This window comes from Dromiciops gliroides, chromosome 4 (assembly GCF_019393635.1).
Source record: "Dromiciops gliroides isolate mDroGli1 chromosome 4, mDroGli1.pri, whole genome shotgun sequence".
In the NCBI taxonomy this organism is placed as follows: Eukaryota; Metazoa; Chordata; class Mammalia; order Microbiotheria; family Microbiotheriidae; genus Dromiciops; species Dromiciops gliroides.
In genome coordinates this window covers 281,152,148-281,164,856 of record NC_057864.1, presented here as the reverse complement: position 1 = coordinate 281,164,856, position 12,709 = coordinate 281,152,148, and the positions used below count along the sequence as shown (strand labels likewise).

Here is a 12,709-nt window from a genome sequence, read left to right as displayed (position 1 = left end):
TGGAAAGGTAGTAACTGTAATTGATGATTAATACTGGACAGAATGCACCAGAATAGAGGCTTGAATTGATAGTATTAGAAGAAACTCATGGGCTCTCAGGATACTCCTAGAATCCTGAGGGAAAGCAGTAACCACCCTCAGTTTAGGGACATGCCTTGCTAGTGTCTATTTGGGTTGGGTGAGTAAGGCCAGAATCTATATAGGCTACACATATGTGGTCAAGATTTTGCTGATATATAATCAAAACAATACAAAAATGTATTTTAAGGCAGTCTATATCCTCTGTACAAGAAGGTCTTAATGACTGATGAAGTTTGTTGTAAGAAATGAGGAAAGGGTCAGCTAGGTGGTGCAGTGGATAGAGTACTGGCCTTAGATTCAGGAGGACCTGAGTTCAAATCTGGCCTCGGACACTTAACACTTACTAGCTGTGTGACCCTGGGCAAGTCACTTAACCCCAATTGCCTCACCAAAAAAAAAAAAAAAAAAAAGAAAAAAAAGAAAAAAAAAGAAAAAAAAGAAAAAGAAATGAGGAAAAAGGTGATTTAAAAATATGGAAAGTTATAAACTGATGAAGAGTAAAGTCAGGACAACAGTTTATATTAGCATATCAATAAACATTTACTAAGCAGTTACTATGTGCCAGGCACTGTGCAAAGTGCTGTGAATACAAAAAGAGGAAATAGATAGTCCCTGCCTTTAAGGATTTTAAAATCTGTTGAGGGAGACAATGTGCAAACAAATATTTACAAAACTAAATACAAGATAAATAAGAAATAAGAGAGGGAAGGCACTAAAATTAGGAGGGGTTGGGAAAGTCTTTCTTTACTGTAACAGCAATATTATATATAAAAACAAACCATTTTAAACCATTTTATGGACTTTTATAAGCCAATGAAAAATGAAATGAGAAGAACGAGTAGAACAACTTTTAAAATAATAACATTTTAAAATGATTTTGAAAGCTGCAAGAAACATAAAGCAATGATCATTCATGATTTCAGAGAAATTGATAATGAAACATGCTATCCATTGCAAAACATAAGATAGATTTAGAGTATAGAATGAGATATAGATATTTTGGTGTACAGCCAGTGAGGGAATTTGTTTTGCTTGAATACAAATATATGTTACAAGAAATTTATTTATTTATTTTTCTGCTAGGGTGAATGGTAGGAGGAACAGAAAAGAGATTTTTACTAATTAAAAAAATAGAGATTTTGGCAGAGAGGGTTGTTACAGATATGGCATGTTGCACATACTTTCAAATGAGGTCACTGTATTATTAGTTTTACTTAAATGTTTTACCTTGTTACAAGAGACCTCTCTTGAAGTAGCAGTAATCTGTAAATGTTTGTAATGCAAAGCCAAAAGATATCAATAAATCTTTTTTAAAAAGTCATTATGACTAATCTCTGTTGATCTTGGAGATTGATTACAATGAACTGTATGGACTGTTTTAGACACTTTATGGTATTTTATGCTAAATATATATCTATGTGTATATAGATATATAATCTAAATTCATCTTGACATTTGTGTTTTAAGTTTTCCAACTCTAAGAAAATAGAATATAAATTAAAATTTAACATATCCCTTCTTACAAACCCAGAATTTATTATTATTATTATTATTATTTGCAGGGCAATTGGGGGTTAAGCAACTTGCTCAGGGTCACATAGCTAGTAAGTGTCAAGTGTCTGGGGCCGGGTTTGAACTCAGGTACTACTGAATCCAGGGCCGGTGCTTTATCCACTGTACCACCTAGCTGCCCCCCTAAACCCAGAAATATTTTAATGTAACTTTAGCAGCACTTATTTGACATTTTAAAAGTAACTGTGTCAGAATGCCATTTAGTCAATCAATAAGTATTTATTAAGCACTTATTAAATGCCAGACACCAGCACTGGATATACCAATAAAAGGGAAAACAGTCCATAACCTAAAGGAACTCACATTATAATGGGAGAGAAAATATGAAAACAACCAGTAACATGACGAGAGAGAGAGAGAGAGACAGACAGACAGACAGACAGACAGACACACAGACACACAGAGAGAGACAGACACAGAGAGACAGAGATAGAGACACAGAGACACACAGAGACAGAGACAGAGACAGAAAGAGACACAGAGAGACAGAGACAGAGTGAAAAAGACAGACATATATAGAGAGACAGAGACAGAGAGACACATAGAGAATTATTAATCCCAAGAATTATTGTCATCTTTGTAATTGTCTATGCAAAGACATCTATGTTATGATCCTCTCTTGCTAAAATATAATTTTCACACAAATATTACCTTACCTATAATGAACTATTTATGGAAACTGGACCTTACTGAAAAGTCTTTTGGCTACCTCTCTGTTAATAATGAATATTTTAAATGTATCTCATAATTATTTGTGGGGCTTAATTCTTATAAAATCTCTGCAGATGGCCTCACATGGCAAGATAGTTATATTTAAGAATAAATGACTATGAAAGTCAGAGAAGCAGTAATTCATGGCCTCCATTTTCATTCTACTATGAATGATGTGTTTAGGTATTGAAGGAAAATCACTATTCATTTTGGACAGGGATACTGATTTGGTTATACTATGATATCAATGAAAAGACCAATTACTTCTGTTGTCTTGTTCTTCTTGTTGTTCTTCTTCTTTCTCCTCCTCTTCCTCCTTCTTCTTCTTCCTCCTCTTCTTTCTCCCAAAATCTCACTGATCTAGGGCATTTTTGGGGTGCATAGAAATAATGATCATTGTTGCTAATGAAGAAGAATAAAATCAGTACTGGCAACAAGTTAAGTCTTAGGCAATGCCACTCTAGAAGTCATTTAGGGTAAACTCATGCCAGTAAAATTTGAGCTGCCACATGAAGGAAGAGGCGGAAATGGCTTTGAAGTTCAGCCCCAAGGGAAAATGCAATCAGAGGAAGTTTCAAAGTGTGAGCAATGGGAAAATGTAAACTAGAAAAAAAGGCTAAAAATACTGATGAAGAGATCCTTGAATACCTTGGAGGAGAACGAACTACCTTGGAAGGTTAGCTCTCTTCTAGACTGAAACTTCTGGCCCCTTACCCTGCTGTTCCTGCCTTCCTCCATCAGAGAAGAAGACATACCCTGTATCTTCATTCTTCACCCCACTCAAATTAGTCAAGCAAGATTAAGTAGTGGGGCATAGTTCATTGTCTAACTTCTCTTCTGGGAGGACCCAGACCATATGTCCCATTGGCTAGCCAATGACCAAGTGGGAGAAATATACATTTTTTTTTATCTTCTAGACACTATAGCCCAAGTAACTGCAGTACCAATGTTCCCACATGTGAAAGGCAAGAGAATTCTTAGTTGCTTTGGCCCAAATCCTAGTTTTTTGGGGGCACCCAAATGTCTGCCTCAATTGTAATGGGAGCATTTTAGTCTATTAAATGGATGGTAATGGCAACCCTCTTGAAAAGAACATTTGCCTTCATCTTGGTGATCCTGATTATACTTCCAGTGACAACAGAACTTTACCATAGCCCAGACTCAACAATGGGCTCCAAATCAGGATATTTGATGGGTCTACTAGGTCCTATACCACCCTCATTCAATAATGCCCAATAATTGGGGATTATTGAGTGATGGAGTGGATGCTCAAAGTCCATACTCTAATAACAATGGTAATCCCTTTATGACTGTAAAGACCACCTAGTGGTCTGTAGTTTCTTCAGACCCAACCAGTCAACATGGAACTGATACCAATTTGGATGCATTGATCCCTTCTGGAAATGTCCTGATAGAGTGATTTGTAGACCAACTACCTTTTACCCAGATCAAGGTCCTATTTCCTTTCCCTAAGAAAGCAAGTGGAACCAATTGAGACCATTCCATTTAGCTCAAACAGTGTTGTGAGGTGGATGTGAGTAGCAATCTGATGGAAGCCAGCAGTTGGTGCTCAAAGTATCATAGCTGAGATTGTGGGCCAGGGGATCTTTCCCACCTGACAGTTCATGTATAAGGTAGTGGGAAAGGAAGCGACTATACCTACAAGAAAGGTTATGGGCTGGAAGGAGGGAAGAAAGAAAGAGGACCCTAGAGCATGATCTCCATCCTTCTTTGCTTGCTTCCATTAGTAACACTAGACACTAAAGGGGAACGAATAGAGATGTTTTAACTCCATTTGAATTATTTCTGTCTGTGATCTTTGATTCTGGTAATCACCTATACACTGAAGGCAACCAGACATAACTGCTACAATGTGTTCTTGCTTTTTATTTTATTTCTTTTTTTTTTTTGCAGGAACTCTTTTGTTTTTGTGTTACCTTTCAACCCACTATTCTCCCCCAGACAACTGTAATCAAGTAAGGAAAGTAAACAGTTCCCATTAGTTATATATGGTTCCTGTTGTCTACATCTTGAGTGAGATTTTAAATGTGATGCATGGTCTGGTGATATTCTACTAACCCTCAATAATACTAGAACCCTAGATCCCCAGATCAAGGTGAGTGGGATGGGAAGTACACCCACTGACCCCTGTAATAGAGACTCGAGGAGAAAGGAGGCCAAAGCACTGATTTTATTTCTTTCGAAAGAAAGGTGTACCACACTCACTGGGACAACCAGGAGGTGTGACACACCGAGGTTAGGAAACCAAGCAGTTTTTATACTCTTTACAGACATCTAATTTGAGCAAAATGTGGTAATTGGATTAATACTATATGTTCAGCAATAAATCTTTCTCCTGGGATGTTCAGCAATAAGACTCTCTCTCCTGGGCTGTTCAGTGATAAGTCTCTCTCCTGGGTCAGAGTGCCCCATCCTCAGGGGTTCAGCCGTAGGTTATTTTGCAAAGTTTCCTGTTTCAGCAACAATCTATCATATCTACATAATATCTCGGTGCAGACCCTATGAAGCAATTTTTAAGTTGATATGCCTATATTTAGAAAGAGGGATAGTAGCTTCCCATTATTGTCTCTCTCTAGAGAAAAAACAGAGAGAGAGAGAGAGAAATAGGGGGCTCTAAGGGGCTTTAAGACTTTGAGATCAGATCACTAGGCCGAAGGGGGGGCACTTTCCATCTCAGTGGAGGGTCATATCCCTATGTCCCTCTCAAAGGCAACAAGGGTTAAATCTGAGGGGCTAGGGTGTTTTCCAAATGTTTTAACTCAAAGAATTAGTGTGCTTTTCCTTGTGATTATCAGTTGATATTAATTAGTTAGCCATATTTAATTAATTCCAGTAAGTAATAATCAGTCATTTCAAACATGCCTGATGCTTCATGACCCCATTTGGGGTTTTATTGGCAAAGATACTAGAGTGGTTTGCCATTTCTCTAAAGGAATATTTACTGCAGTGGAATAGTTGATACAAAATATCCTCTCCCTTCCAAAATAAGTCTGTGGCATCATTTTCTACCAATACATTTAGAGTTCACCTGAAAATGGGCTTTAGCTTTGAGAATTCATTTGGAAAAGGGCTAACTGGAAGCTCTTTTGTGGAATACTTAAGATTTGCTGCTTGGGTATGGTTTAGCCTTTTTTGCTAGGCTTCTTATATTGCCTTTCTCTGCCTTTCCTCATTGCATAAATTTGTCTTCAGATCCCAATGCAGACACTGCCATCATCTGTTCTTGTACCAGGGACAGACAACTCTAGCATGCTGATGAAAAAGTCTAGGAATCCTCAGCATTAGTCTCCTATGGCAAAGGATAAAGGGGATACTTAATAATGATGTTTGAGTACCTCATATGGATAAGCAGTAGTTTCTAAAAAAATTCCTGCAAGCAAAAGATATGAAGAAATGAACTTAAATTCCAGCAGAAGACATTTCGATTTGATTCCAGGGAGAATGACCTAAATCCAATTTTCCCCTTCACTTTACTGCTTGGTAGAGTAAATATGGATTGGACTGAGTACTATGTGTTTATTCAGAGATGATTATTATTTCCTCTTGCCAGGATTAGTTAAGTTATGGGTTCTTGCTTTTTGTACACAGAAATGAAGATTTATTAAGCAATTTTGTTTCAGTTGTGTCCAACTTTGTGACCCCATTGGGGTTTTTCTTGGCAAAGATATTAGAGTGGTTTGCTATTTCCTTCTCTAGCTTATTTTACAGACAAAGAAACTGAGGCAAACAGGGCTAAATGACTTGGTCAGAGTCACAGGTCTAGTGTCTGATACCAGATTTGAACTCATGAAGAGGAGTCTTCCTGATGCTGGGTATGGTACTCTACCCACTGTGCCTCCATACTTTATTTAGTTGGTGTTTTGTTGGGAGTGTGGCATTACAGATTATAGAGGGTTTTAAATAAGTTTCACAGGAATTTGAACTTTTGCTGGCAATAGAAATCGCTGAAAAGTTTGAATGGGGAAATTTCTAGAATTATACAAAAATATCCGCCCCCCCCCCACCCCACCCATGCCAGACGAGATGCTATTCTCTCATTTCTCCATTTATGCTCTTAGGTCTTTAGTTGTGTTAGTATTAGATTGTGAGCTCCTTAAGGGTAGGGACTATCTTTTGCCTCTTTTTGTATGCTTAGCCCTAAGCACAGTGCCTGGCACATAGTAGCTACTTAATAAATGTCTATTAAATTTAATCACTATAAAAATGAATGTAGGTTAGGCAGGGTGGCACATACCTCTAATCCCTGTTTTTGGGGGAAGTAGAGGTTAGTGGATCCTTTGAACTCAAAAATTCTGAGCTTCAGTGGAGCTAAAACTGAGTACTTGCACTGTCTGGCACCACCTTCAAATGGGGTTCCCCAGGCTGCCTAAGGGGAGGGCTGGCTCAACTCAGAAAAAGAGTAGGCCACGGCTTCTGTGATAATTGGTGTTAGGTGTAGGAATGGCTACTGCATTTCTTGCTAGAGTAAGATATGGAGAACCCGTCTCAAAAATAATCATAAGTAAATCCATGGGAAAGGAAGTAAACAAGAGTTTATTAAACACTTACTATATTCTTGCAAAGTATTAAACATTTTACAAATATTTCATTTGATGTTCACAACAACTCTGGGAGATAGGTGTTATTATTAATCCCACTCTGCAGTTGAGGAAAATGAAATAGAGGTTAAGTTACTTGCCCAGTGTCACACAGCTAGTGAATATCTAAGGCCAGATTTGAATTCAAGTCTTTGTGATACCAAGTCCAACAATCTATCTATCCACTGCACTACCTATCTCAGAGAGGTGGGGATAGGGTGGGATGGCATTTCTTAATTACTTACTCTATGCAAAGCACCAACAGCTTCTGACCTCATATAATTTTTAATACAAAGAGGAAATGACATATTTATAGTTGGTGTGGCATAGGAGAAAGCACTGTATGTACAGTCAGAATGTCTTACAGATTTCAGACCCAACTCTATTATTTACTGATTGTTTGGTCTTGGGTTCCTCTCTTAAACCTCTCTGAGCTTCAGTTTTCTTATCTGTAGATTAAAGGGTTAGGACCACATGAGAGATAACAGTAACATAGTAGTTAGTGAGCTAATCTTGGAGTCTAGAAAATTTAGGTTGAAGCCTAGGTTCTGCCATATACTGACTATATGAGCTTGGGCAAGTCATTCAACTTCTTGGTGCTTCCAGGCAAATCTCTAAGACTAAGTTGTGAAGCAGGTGCATATTTGTCTTGGGAGGGAGTTTACTCATTAATTGGTAGTTCTATACTACTCATGTTATCATAACTTCTGTTTAAACAAACAAATAAAAAGATTGGTAGACTGGTAGGCAAAAGGCACTTTTTTGGGGGGGAGGGGGGGAGCCATGAGGGTTAAGTGACTTGCCCAGGGTCACATAGCTAGCAAGAGTCAAGTGTCTGAGGTTGGATTTGAACTCAGGTCCTCCTGAATCCAGGGCCAGTGCTTTATCCACTGTGCCACCTAGCTGCCCCAAAAGGCAATTTTTAAGGGCTTATTTTTTGTGATAGATACTGAGCTAAGCATTGGGTATACAAAAACAAGCAAAAAGAAAGATGATCCCTGCCCTCAAGTATCTTATATTCTAATGAGAGAAAAAAGAAATTTAAAAAGCAAGGGAGTTGGGGCAGCTAGATGGTGCAGTGGATAGAGTACCGGCCCTGGATTCAGGAGGACCTGAGTTCAAATCCGACCTTAGACAATTAACACTTACTAGCTGTGTGACCCTGGGCAAGTCACTTAACCACAGTTGCCTCACAAAAAAAAGCAAGGGAGCACAGAGAGTAGCTCTTTGGGGGCATGGTGTCTCAGTCTAGAGAGTCTGAAACACAGCCTGGATAAGAATGAAGTGGCTAGCCTGAGCCTGTGCCACAAATGGAAGCCCTCCAGGAGGAAATCACCAATGGGAGAAGAAAGTTGGTATGATGGAGGGATTCTCAGGGTGAGGAGACCCCATGATGAAGGTAGTCCCTGGAGAGAAGGCAACTAAATCATGGTGGCAAAGTTTGGAGAGTCAGAAGTATAGCCATGAGGGAAAATACTAACTTCTATGATAGGTTATAATAAGACACAATAAAGTGCATTACAGGAGCAGTGTCTGGCTTGATGTATGGATGAAAATGAAAGAGACCAAGAATAAGAACTTTTATCTTTTTGCAATTGTCAGAAGAAAGATAAATCTTTATGACTGGGGGCTCCAGAGCTAAATGAGAGAGAATTTTATTGATATTGATTTTTGATTTTTATAAACCTCCCCAAATGGGGCAGATGTGGACCTAAGTCTTTTCTCTTAGGCTCTAAAAATCAAAGTGATTGGTAGAGGGGTTTAGTAGTTAGGTCACTATACCTTCTCCATTGTTCCCCCTTGACAGTTGTGCAGAGAAATCTCTCTATAGAGCTGAGGATGGTAACTAGAAAGTAGGTCATGCCTGGTTGGAGAAAGGTAATAGTTGAATTGTAATGGCTACACTCACATTCCAAAGGTGCACTAGTCCAGCAGAATCTTTTTTCACCTTCAACCAAACAAATTTAATCCTTCGCAAACCCATAGCTAGATTTTTATTTGCTGCTTTGTTCTTTTAAATCCAAACACATACAACTGGGCTATCAGAAAAATTCCAGGTTTGATAATGGTAAAATTGAATCTTATATTGCTTTACCAAATAAAAGGTGTCCAAAAAGTCTGAGTGGAATTTTAAGCTATTAAAGCTTAAAACTGTTTTAAGCTACTAAAGCTTAAAACTCCACTAAGTATTTTGGGACACTCTCTATATACTATTACAAAAACCAATTATTATTAAGGTGGGTATTGGAGGAGGAAGATAAGAGAGGGGGGTATATGTATATATGTATGTATGTATGTATGTATTATCTATATGTCTATCTATCTCTTTCTAAATGGCTGACGTCTCTAAATTCAGATATGATAAATATATATTAGCTCTGAACTCTATGATTAGATAGTCATATACATGTACACATTTCCCTTGATTCTTAGTTCTGCTACAAAAACAAGAGGTTGTTGGTTTCCTGTGTGGTTGCTCAGTCTCCTTGCTTCATACTGCTGATGTCTTCTGTCTTAAAAGAGGAGGCCTTGATAGAATCTTGTTGTTCAGTCGTTTCAGTTGTGAGTGACTCTCTGTGACCCCATTGGGTGTTTTCTTTGCAAAGATACTGGAGTGGTTTGCCATTTCCTTCTCCAGCTCATTATACAGATGAGGAAACTGAGGCAAACAGGATTAAGTAATTTGGCCAGGGTCACATAGCCAGTAAGTTTCTGAGGCCAGATTTGAGCTCACCAAGATCAGTCTTCCTGACTTAAGGCCTAGCACTCTATCCACTGTGCCACCTATATACCCTAATAGCAGCACTTTGACCAATTTTCAGAATCTCTTATAAGTTTCCATCTATAAAAAGTATTAGTAAATCTAATCACTTCTGTGGTACCGTTTTATCTCTCAGATGACTGTGAGCCCCTGCTAGTCATTCCAGGAAATGAAATATTAGAGCCAGGAGAATAAACAAACTGACAAGTCCTAACTATAGTTATCTGTAGTACAACTGAGGCATATAAAATGTACATGTAAAAAAGAGAAAAAATGTATTTCTAGTGTCTTTCTGCTCCCTTTTCCATAGCTAACTCCTGTTCCCCTTGGCAAAACAGGGTGCCATTGTTTTACAAGATATTTAGACTTTTAAAAAATTTCTTTCTTCCATTGTTCTTAGGTCTCAACTGGTAGTCAAAGACACTTGGAATCGAGTCCTATCTTTTCCTCTAATTAAATTCCTTTGGGACCATAGGCTAGTCAGTTCATTTCCATGAAGCCTTATTTGTAGAAAATGATGTGGTTGGAGTAGCTGATATCTGATTTCCCTGTCAGCCTAACATTTCTGTGGTTCTAAGAGCCAAAACCTAGTTCTTATATTCTAGTTTGTTCCATCTATCTATCAATTATATATTATATAGAATGCACTATGTAATATATTATAGTGCAACATATAGTATATGTACTATATAATATATAGTACAGTATGCTATATATAATATAATTCATATGCACTTTAATATATAATAGATAGATCATAGATGCATATAAAATAGGTATACATAATCTTTTACTGTTGCCAAATTTTTCATGACCCCCACATTCAGTTACATGACCTCATATGGAATTGTAACCCATAGTTTAGGAAGCTAGGCTTTAAGGAACCTAAGACATATACATGGCTGACTTTTAAGCTGAGATCTAAAAAGCAATGCCCATCATCTTAGACAGAACCATTTATTTATCCTCAATTGAAAAATTTGAATATTCTGTTTCCCAAGCTATTAACTTGTGGTTTTTACTGATACTTGCGAGCAATAGCAAAGTTCAAATAAAGCAACACAAAAATAAGTCTGTGAAGATGTTGCCATCTACTGTTAGCTGAGAAACATACTAGTGAAAAGAATTTGATGTAATACTTTTGTCAATGATTTTTCATTATGAAAAGCAATTCACTTTCCTACTGTGCTCACTATACGCAGCTCACAACAAAAAAAATGTTTTCCTACTGAATAACATATTAGAAGATCTTGATTCATTCCATAAGCTTAATTTTTCCTTAACATTTACCAATATTTTAAAAATCCAAGTGTAAACTTAGAAGTTATATATTTGATGTCTAATCAAAGTTCAGATTTTATCCTAATTCAAAACAGTCAAGGATGTATGAATTATCGTGGCTATTTGTTTTTAACTCTAGAAGATATGAAGGAAAAGATTTTTAAAAGGCAACAACAATTTTCATAAGAAATATATTTGTAGTTAACAATGCAAGTGGCAACTTTTTATGTTACCTCAAAAAACCTTTTACCTCTGTATCTTATAAGTAATTTGCAATTTAATCTTCAGGAAGACCTGAGTTCAAATCCAGCCTCAGACACTAGCTGTGACTCTGGGCAAATCACTTAACCTTTGTTTGCCTTAATTCACTGGAGAAGAAAGTGGCAAACCATTCTAATATCTTTGTTAAGACAACCCAATAGACCACATGGTCCGTTGGGTCATTCAACTATATATATATATATATGTATATATATGTATATATATATATGTATATATATATGTATATATATGTATATATATATATTTTTTTTTCTTTTGCAGGGCAATGAGGGTTATGTGACTTGCCCAGGGTCACAGAGCTAGTAAGTGTCAAGTGTCTGAACCCGGATTTGAACTCAAGTCCTCCTGAATCCAGGGCTGGTGTTTTATCCACTGAGCCACCTAGTTGCCCCAACAATAGTATTTTTAAGGACTACATAGGGAAAAAGATCACAAATAAGAACATGTTAGAAATTCTATGTTTTTTTACCTGGGCTAATACATAGGAAACTGTCCAAAAAAAAATCTATGTTCTTCAGAAAATATGGTAGACTTTTCTTCTTGTTTCTATAGTCTATTAATGGCAAAATGACAGAGTTATACACTGGAGAGAACACTGGATTTTTGGTTAAGAGAACCTAGTTTATTGTCTAAGTTTTACAGTGGGAGAACTTAGTTCCTGTTTAGAACTTTCTACCTGTGTAACCTTGGATATTTCACTGAACCCTTGTTGGCCCCAGTTTCCTTATATGTAAAATGATGTCATGGGGCTAAACCAGGGTTTCTTAAACTTTTTCCACTTGTGACCCCTTTTCACCCAAGAAATTTTTACATGACCCTGGGTATATAGGTATATAAAACAGGTATACATAACCTTTTACTATTGTCAAATTTTTCTTGACCTCCACATTCAGTTACTTGACCCCATATGAAGTTAAAACCCACAGTTCAAGAAGCTGGGTGCCCAATGACCCCAGGATCTCCTAGCTTCATATCTATGTACCCATGCAACTAGACATATTTCTTTGAGATTTTGGCAGCATAATGGGTATTGTCTCACAATTAATTAAAGTATTATCCAACTATTCACCTTGACACCCTTTGGTAAGTTTTTATTTAATGAATATTTAATTTACCTCTCTTAGATGCATAGGTTGACTTGGTAACAGTTTTAAAAAAGCATGTTATTACTTAAGTATTACATGTAATATTTGGTTTTCTAGGGTTTAGATCTTTTCAAACACTCCCAAAGGACTAAATTTCAATGACACAATAACTAAAAATCAATCCCAAACTGATAACCTGGTAGAAGGCAAGAGCCTACAAGGTCTCCATTTCAATGTTAATCAACTAAATAGTTACATTCTTCATTTTTTGGATTAGCTTGTCTAGAACCTCTTTAGCAGCAGATATAGTGTTGTTTCTCAAAGGCATTGTCTCTTTT

The 12,709-nt window shown here is 37.1% G+C and overlaps 1 pseudogene; it reads left to right on the top strand.

The window, feature by feature from the left end:
• The first annotated feature begins 2,952 nt into the window (after positions 1 to 2,952).
• LOC122755029 overlaps positions 2,953 to 12,709 on the top strand; it is a 32,576-nt pseudogene continuing 22,819 nt past the window's right edge.